This window comes from Hemitrygon akajei, chromosome 9 (genome assembly GCF_048418815.1).
Source record: "Hemitrygon akajei chromosome 9, sHemAka1.3, whole genome shotgun sequence".
NCBI lineage: Eukaryota > Metazoa > Chordata > Chondrichthyes > Myliobatiformes > Dasyatidae > Hemitrygon > Hemitrygon akajei.
This window is the reverse complement of record NC_133132.1, coordinates 38,986,076-38,995,655: the sequence shown is the minus strand read 5'-3', so window position 1 is coordinate 38,995,655 and position 9,580 is coordinate 38,986,076.

Genomic DNA, 9,580 nt, shown 5'->3' with positions numbered 1-9,580 from the left:
GAATTGAAGTTCTAGCTGGATGGTGATAAGTGAAACTAGGTGAGGGAGGCAGGGTCTCACCTAAAACATCAACTATTTATACTGCTGCATATATGCTGCCTGTCCTGTAGAGTTCCTCCACAATTTTGTGTGTTCTTCCGGATACAGATGTGTCCAATATTAGCATGTGGTTAACCTGGTCAGCTGCAGAGTTGTACACTGCAACAGGTTTTCTAAATGAGAGCACCAGCGTCACAATCACGGGTTCTGAGAGAACTGATTATATACAGTCACAGGTCTCTATCTACGGTGGTGTCTCATTTTACACAAAATGCAGTGCTGGAGTTACTCAGTCTGGCAGAGAAAGGAGGTGTTACCACTGCAGCTCAATGGTGGTTTCTTTTTTTTTTGTAATTTATTTTTTATTGAAATTTATCATCAAACAAACATTTCCATAAGATGTGTTTCAGATACTGTGGTGGTGGCATCTGTCAGTCTCGAGAGACCATGGATCTGCGCCTGGAGTTTCCAGGGTGCAGGCCTGGGCAGGGTTGTATGGGAGACCGGCAGTTGCCCAAGCTGCAGGCCTTCCCCTCTCCATGCCACCGATGTTGTCCAAGGGAAGGGCACTAGGACCCATGCAGCTTGGCACCAGTGACGTCGCAGAGCAGTGTGTTGTTAAGTGCCTTGCTCAAGGACACAAACACGCTGCCTCAGCTGAGGCTCGAACCAGTGACCTTCAGGTTACTAGTCTGATGCCTTGCCCACTAGGCCACGCGCCAACCAGATACTGTACATATATATCACATAATCATATTTGTCACAAATCTCCACATAATAATTATCTGAGGTGTACACTTATAGAAAGGAGATGAGAAAGAACAATTGAAATAAGAAAAGTGTACAAGTAGGGAGTGGTATTTTTTTTTTACAACATATTGATTTGTGAGAATAAAATCAGGCCCATGAGGTGTTATGTAGTTAAACTATTTTCCCCAGTATGAATCAAATTGTTCCAACTTATGATTAACAGATGCTATTATCTTCTCCATTTTGTAAATGTCCATTGTAATTTCCATCCATGCATTTAAAGTTGGGCTCTCCTGTGATAACCATTTCCTGGTAAGGGCCTTCTTACCAGCCACCAGCAGTATATTCATTAAATATTTATCTCTTTTCAACCATTCTTGAGGTATATACCTAAAATATATGGTCTTACTCTCTAAGGGTATTTCACATTTAAAGATGTCTCGTAAGGCATTATGTATCCCACTCCAACAGTCTTTGATAATGGGGCATTCCCAGAAAATATGATAATGGTTTGCTTTTTGTTTTCCACAACTTCTCCAGCAAACAGGGATGTTACTATCATAACGGGATTTCTGAGAGGGTGTAATAAAATATCTTAACAAGTTTTTCCACCTGAACTCTCTCCATTTCTGTGGACAGGTACACTTCCATTGATACCTCCATATTATTTTCCATTCTTCCTCAGATATAATTATCCCTCCTTCTCCCATTTTGTTTTAATGTATGAAGTTGAATGTGTTTTAAGATTTGACAAGCCCTTATACACGCTTGAAATGATTCTACTACCATTGAATTATATGCTTTTCTAAATAGCTCTGTCAGACATGTACTTGCCTTGGTTACATTTTAACCATCCTATTAACATACTGTTGCATCTGTAAATACCGATAAGTCTTGTTTTTCTATCGATGGTGGTTTCTTGGAACTGGGGAAACTGCTCGAGCTGCGTAGCCTCAGTTGTTCTGCAGACCAGGCCCTTGTGCCTCGGGGTTGCACCAGGGAAGGAGATGCCAGAACTGGCTGTGTGCCACTGGATTCTATGCTGGTATGAGGGCCAGCCCCTCCTGGTGGTACTGCCCTTCAGTGTTTGCTTGGTAGGAGATTAAATGGGTTGCATTTACCTGCAACTGCCTTACGGGCAATGAGAAACTGTTGTGGATTTGTTCTTGCAGAAACATGGCTCCAGGGCAACATCCCATGCACCATCAATCTACAGGCCATGCCATTCAACATTCTGGGCTATTTTATTTTTTATATAACTATTTTTTTCTGCTTTTGTAATTATATGTGCTGTGTGTGACTGTTTCTGTGTTTCGCAACTTGGCCCCAGAGGAATGCTGTTTTGTTTGGTTTGTATTCTTGTGTATGGGTGAAAGACAATAGACAATAGGTGCAGAAGTAGACCATTTGGCCCTTTGAGCCTGCACCGCCATTTTGAGATCATGGCTGATCAACTACTATCAATACCCAGTTCCTGCCTTGTCCCCATATCCCTTGATTCCCCTATCCATAAGATACCTATTTAGCTCCTTCTTGAAAGCATCCAGAGAATTGGCCTCCACTACCTTCCGAGGCAGTGCATTCCAGACCCCCACAACGCTCTGGGAGAAGAAGTTTTTCCTTAACTCTGTCCTAAATGACCTACCCCTTATTCTCAAACCATGCCCTCTGGTACTGGACTCTTCTAGCATCTGGAACATATTTCCTGCCTCTATCTTGTCCAATCCCTTAATAATCTTATATGTTTCAATCAGATCCCCTCTCAATCTCCTTAATTCCAGCGTGTACAAGCCCAGTCTCTCTAACCTCTCTGCATAAGACAGTCCAGACATCCCAGGAATGAACCTCGTGAATCTACGCTGCACTTCCTCTACAGCCAGGATGTCCTTCCTTAACCCTGGAGACCAAAACTGTGCACAATACTCCAGGTGTGGTCTCACCAGGGCTCTGTACAAATGCAAGAGGATTTCCTTGCTCTTGTACTCAATTCCCTTTGTAATAAAGGCCAACATTCCATTAGCCTTCTTCACTGCCTGCTGCACTTGCTCATTCACCTTCAGTGACTGATGAACAAGGACTCCTAGCTCTCTTTGTATTTCTCCCTTACCTAACTCTACACCATTCAGATAATAATCTGCCTTCCTGTTCTTACTCCCAAGTGGATAACCTCACACTTATTCACATTAAATGTCATCTGCCAAGTATCTGCCCACTCACCCAGCCTATCCAAGACAAACTTGAACTTCACATAGAGTCATAGAAAGTAGGGCAGCGAAGCAGGCCCTTTGGCCCATCTGGTTCATTCCATACCTTTCTACTCCCGTCGACCTGCACAGGGACGATAGCCATACATACACCTGTGATCCATGTACCTATCCAAACTTCGCTTAAGTGTTGAAATCGAGCTCACACACACACACTTCCACACTCTCACAGTTCTCAGAGTGAAGAAGTTTCCCCTCATGTTCCCCTTAAACTTTTCACTTTTTGCCCTTAACCCACGACCTCTTGTGTAGTCTCACCCAACCTCAGTGGAAAAAGCCTGCTTGCATCTATACCCCTTATAACTTTGTATATCTCAATAAAATTTCCATTTAATAATCAACATTCAATACAACAGAAATGCTCAACAACTTGGGTGGTGTTGGAGATTTAAAACCGATCGGAACATTGTAAATTCTGCTTCTCCATCCCACCTCCTGCTCTGACTTCTCAATTTTTTCTCCAGTCCAGATGAAGGGTCTCGGCCTGAAATGTCGACTGTTTACTCTCTTCCACAGAGGTTGCCTGGCCTGCAGAGTTGCTCCAGCATTTTGTGTGTGATGCCGCTCAATATTTTTTAAACTTCATCACAGGCACAAAACCTTACTACAGCTAAACACAATTGTAATGGAAGATGCATGTGAGGAGATATTTATCCTTGCCCGTGGTTCTCAAGCAAATCCTGCAAAAAATGTCCGCCACCTGGCAAAAATAGTGGGTTTTTTTTACATAACTGCTGTTAAAATTCTTATATTTAAAATTAAAATGAATATTCTTTTCTAATTTAAGAACACTTTGCTTATATTAACAAAATAATTTAGTTGATCATCATAAATTTATTCAGATCACAAAGGAACTACAAACAGCAGCAAGTTGTATGTTTTTGTAATGTACCTCATTGAAACCCATTGCGATCTTATTGAAACCTATTGAATACTGAAAGCCCTAGATAGAGTGGACGTGGAAAGGACCTCACAATAGAGGGACATCCATTTAAAATAGAAGTGAAGACGAATTTCTTTAGCCAGAGGGTGGTGAATTTGTGGAATTCATTTGCACAGTTGGTTGTGGATGCCAAGTCATTCGGTATATTTAAAGCAGAAGTTGATAGTTTCTTGATTAGTCATGGTGTCAAAAGGTTATGGGAGAAGTCAGGAGAATGGGGTTGAGAGGGATAATAAATCAGCCATGATGGAATGGCGGAGCAGACTCAATGGGACGAATGGCCTAATTCTGCTCCCATGTCACTCACAGTTCACTCTGTAATTTTCAAGCCTCAGTCAGAAATTCTCTTAAATTGATTCAGTTCCACTATTCCTAGATTCTCAATATTTCAAACTGCATTTCATTTTAAAGATGTTGATTTTACTTGCTGCTTTTGCTTTAAACTAGCACTTGTGTCATACAAACACACAAATTGGAAGTTGGTGCTTAAGTCACTTCAGTCTGCTCAGGACGATGATGGTGAACTGGTTGCACCCTCCAGTCTGTACTCCTGTCCACCCCTGACAGCTTCTGCCCCTTACCGACTGTGAGTCTACTTAACTGCCTTACCGTAAATGAGAGGGGTCTTCTTCACTCAGAGGGTGATGAGAGTGTGGGGCGAATGTATCAGCGGAAGTGGATGTGGGTTCAATTTCAATGTTTAAGAAAAATTTGGACAGCTACATGGATGGGAGGTGTATGGAAGGCTATAGTCCAGATGCAGGTTGATGGGACTAGGCAGATTGTTAATTCAGCATGGACTAGATGGGCTGAAGGGCCTATTTCTATGCTGTAGTGTGGTCTATGATTCTATGACTATAAATTCAAAGACTGCATTCACCACTCTGTATGCAAACTCTTGTAACCCACTAAAGGAAAATATATTTAAAAGAAAAATAACTGGCCAGTCATTTGAGATAGATGGAAATGAAGTTTCCTCCCCGCCCCCAGGAAGTGACTTCCCAATTCTAAATACCTCTCCAGAAGGAAACATCCTGTTGACATTCCTCTTGTGTGGTAGAAACAAGTGCCTCAGTTTCCTAAACTCCTGTGAATACGATTTGAGCCTGTCCAACCTTTCTAAGGCAACGTTCAGTTCCAGGTATCAGTTTCATAAACTCTGGAACGGCTTCCAATATACTTGTTTCTCTCCTAAATAGACTACTATCATATTCCGTATTCCTTGAAACACAGGGGCAGAATTAGGCCAACCGGCACATTGAGTCTGATCCACTATTCGGTCATAGTTGACTTATTTTCCCTCTCCCTATTCTGGCTTCTTCACATAATCTTTGATGCCATTACTAATTAAGACCTTACAACCTTATGATATAGGAGCAGAATTAGTCCATTTGTTCTGCCATTTCATCATGGCTGATCCAATTTTCCTCAGACTCAACCACCTGCCTTCTCCCCATATCCCTTCATGTCCTGATTGTTCAAGAATCTATCAACCTTTGCCTTAACTATACATAAAAACTTGGCCTCCAACAGCTGCCGGTTGCAAAGAATTCCAGAGTCACAACTCTCCGGCTAAAGAAATTCCTCCTCATCGTCACCTTAAAAGGATGCCCCTCTATTCTGAGGCTTTGTCTTCTTGTCTAAGACTCTTCAACCATAGGAACATCCTCTTCATATCCATTCTATCAAGGCCTTTCACCATTTGATAGGATTCAATGAGGTCACCCATCATTTTTCTGAATTACAGTGAATACAGGCCCAGAGCCATCAAACACTCTTCATCTGACAAGCCTTTCAATCCTGGGATATTTTTGTGAACCTCCTTTGAACCCGCCCCAATTTCACCACATCCTTTCTAAGATAAGGGGCCCAAAACTGCTCACAATACTCCAAGTGAGGCCTCACCAGTGCTTTATAAAGTCTCAACATTACACCCTTGCTTTGGTATTCTAGTCTTGAAATTAATGCTAACATTGCATTTGCCTTCCTCACCACAGACTCAAACTGCAAAATAACCTTTAGGGAATCCTGCACAAGGACTCAGAAATCCCTTTGCACCTCCATTTTTTCAATTTTTCTCTCAATTTAGAAAATAGTCCAATCCTTTCATTTCTTCTACCAAGTGCATGAATACACATCCTGACACTATACTCCTGCTGCTAGTTCTTTGCCCATTCTCTGAATCTGTCTCAGTCTTCTGTGGGCTCTCTACCTCTTCAAAACTACCTGCCCCTCCACCTTATCTTCATATGGTCTGCAAAATTTGCAACAAATACATCAATTCCATCATTCAAATCATTGACATATTATGTAAAAGGAATCGATCCCAACACAGACCCCTGTGGAACACTACTAGCCACTAGCAGCCAACCAGAAAAGGCTCCCTTTATTCCCACTCTTTCCTTCCTGCCAATCAGCCACTGTTTTATCCATGCTAGAGTATTTCCTGTATTACCATGGGTTCGCAGCTTGTTAAGCAGCCTCATGTGTGGCATCTTGTCAAAGGCCTTCTGAAAATCCAAGTACACAACATCCATTGATTCTCCTTTGTCTATCCTGCTTGTTATTTCGTCCAAGAATTCCAACAAATTTTTCAGGCAAGATTTTCCCTTGAGTAAACCACACTGACTACAGCCTAATTCATCTTTTGCTTCCAACTACCCCAAAACGTCATCCTTGATAATTGACTCCAACATCTTCCCAACCACTGATGTCAGAATAACTGGCCTATATTTTCCTCTCTCCCTTCTTGAAGAGAGGAGTGACATTTGCACTTTTCCAGTCTTCCGGAACCATTCCAGAATCTAATGATTCTTGAAAGGTATTACTAATACCTCCAAAATCTCTTCAGCTACCTCTCTCAGAACCCTGGGGTGTACACCATCTGATCCAGGTGACTTATTTCCCTTCAGACATTTCAGTTTCCCAAAAACCTTCTCTCTCATTATGGTAACTTCACTCTTCATGCCCCCTGACACCTGGAACTTCCACTAAACTGCTAGTGTCTTCGGCAGTGAAGACTGGTGCAAAATACTTATTCAGTTCATCCGCCATTTCCTTGTCTCCCATTACTACCTCTCCAACATCGTTTTCCAGCAGTCCTTTATCCACTCTCGCTTCTTTTACACTTTATGTATCTGAAGAAACTTTTGGTATCCTCTTTCAGATTATTAGCTAGCTTACTTTCATATTCCATCTTTACCTTCTTAATGACTTTTTAGTTGCCTTCTGTTGATTTTAACTTCCCACTAATTTTTGCTCTATTATATGCCTTCTTTTTGGCTTTTATGTTGGCTTTGACTTCTCTTGTAAGCCATGGTTGTATCATCTTGCCTTTAGGATCCTTCTTCCTTTAAAATATTACAGTGGTATGAGAGAGGAATTGGCCAAAGCAATTTGAAAGGAGATGCTGGCAGGGATGACAGCAGAGCAGCAATGGTGTGAGTTTCTGTGAAAAATGAGGAAGGTGCAGGATAGATACATTCCAAAAACTAAGAAATACTCAAATGGCAAAATAGTACAACTGTGGTAGACAAGGGAAGCCAAAACTAATGTAAAAGCAAAAGAGAGGGCATACAACTAAGCAAAAATTAGTGGGAAGACAGAGGGTTGGGAAGCTTTTAAAAACCTACAGAGAGCAACTAAAATAATCATTTGGAGGGAAAAGATGAAATATGAAAGCAAGCTAGCAAACAATATCAAAGTGGATAGCAAGAGCTTTCTCAATTATGTAAAAAAAGAGATGAGAGTGGATATGGAACCGCTAGAAAATGAGGCCGGAGAAATAATAACGGGGCAAGGAGATGGCAGATTAACTAAATGAGTATTTTGTATCAGTCTTCACTGTGGAAGACACTAGCAGTGTGCCCGACCCTGAAGGGTGTGAGGGAGAAGCAAGTGAAGTTACTATTACAAGAGAGAAGGCGCTCAAAAAGCTGAAAGACCTAAAGTCACCTGGACCAGATGGACTGCACTTAGGTTTCTGAAAGAGGTAGTGGTAGAGATTGTGGAGGCATTCGTATTGATCTTTCAAAAATCATTAGACTCTGACATGGTGTCTGTGGACTGGAAAATTGCAAATATCACTCCACTCTTTAAGAAAGGAGGAAAGCAGCAGAAAGGAAATTATAGACCAGTTAGCTTGACCTCAATCGTTGAGAAGATGTTAGAATCAATTGTTAGGGATGAGGTTATGGAGTACTTGGTGACATAGGACAAAGTCAGCATGGTTTCCTTAAGAGAAAATCTTGCCTGACAAACCTGTTGGAATTCTTTTGAGGAGATTACAAGTAGGATAGATAAAGGGGATACAGTGGATGTTGTATATTAGGACTTTCAGAAGGCCTTTGACAAGATGCCACACATGACACTGCTTACCAAGTTAAGAGGCCATGGTATTACATGAAAGTTCTTGGCACGGTTAGAGCATTGACTGATTGGTAGGATACAGTGTGTAGGAATAAAAAGATCCTTTTCTGATTGGCTGCCAGTGAATAGTGGTGTTCCGCAGGGGTTAGTGTTGAAACCACCTTTTCTTATGCTGTATATCAACGATTTAGATGATGGAATAGATGGCTTTGTTGCCAAGTTTGCAGGTGATATGAAGTTTGGTGGAGGGGCAGGTAGTGTTGAGGAAACAGGTAGGCTGCAGAAGAACTTAGATAGATATGGGGAATGGGCCAAAAAGTGGCAAAAGAAATACAATGTTGGAAAATGCATGGTCATGCTCTTTGGTAGTAGAAATAAATGTGCAGAGAGAAGATCCAAAAATCTGAGATGCAAAGGGACTTGGGAGCCCTTGTGCAGAACACCCTAAAGGTTAACTTTCAGGTAGAGTCCGTGGTGAAGGAGGTAAATGCAATGTTGGTATTCCTTTCAAGAAGTCTAGGATACAAGAGCAAAGATGTGATGCGGAGGCTTTATAAAGCTCTGGCAAGGCCTCACCTTGAGTTTTGTGCTCCTCATCTAAGAAAAGATGTGCTGGCATTGGAGAGGGTTCAGAGGAGGTTCACAAGGATGATTCCAGGAATGAAAGGGTTATCATACGAAGAACATTTGATAGCTCTGCATTTGTATTTGCTGGAATTTGGTAGAATGATGGGGGATCTCATTGAAACCCTTTGAACGTTGAAAGGCCTAGAAGTGGTAGGGGTGTTTCCCATGGTGGAGGATTTTAAGACAAGACAGCACAGCCTCAGGATAGAGGGCTGTCCATGTAAAACAGATGTGTGAGGAAATTTCTTTAGCCAGAGGGTGATGAATTTGTGGAATTTATTGCCACATGCAGGTTGTTGGGTGTATTTAAGGCAGAGCTTGGTAGGTTATTGATTGGACATGGTATCAAAGGTTACAGGGAGAGTGGGACTGAGGAGGATCAGCCATGATTCAATGACAGAGCAGACCCAATGGGCAAATTTGTTCCTCTGAATCCCCCTGACTTGGGTGGTCTATAATATAATCCCATTAAATGGTCATACCTTTCTTATCCCACAGTTCTATCCATAAAACCTCACCAGACAAGCTCTCCAGTCTGAGCACTGCCATGACATTTTCCCTGACTGGTAATGCCACCCTTTCCCTTTAA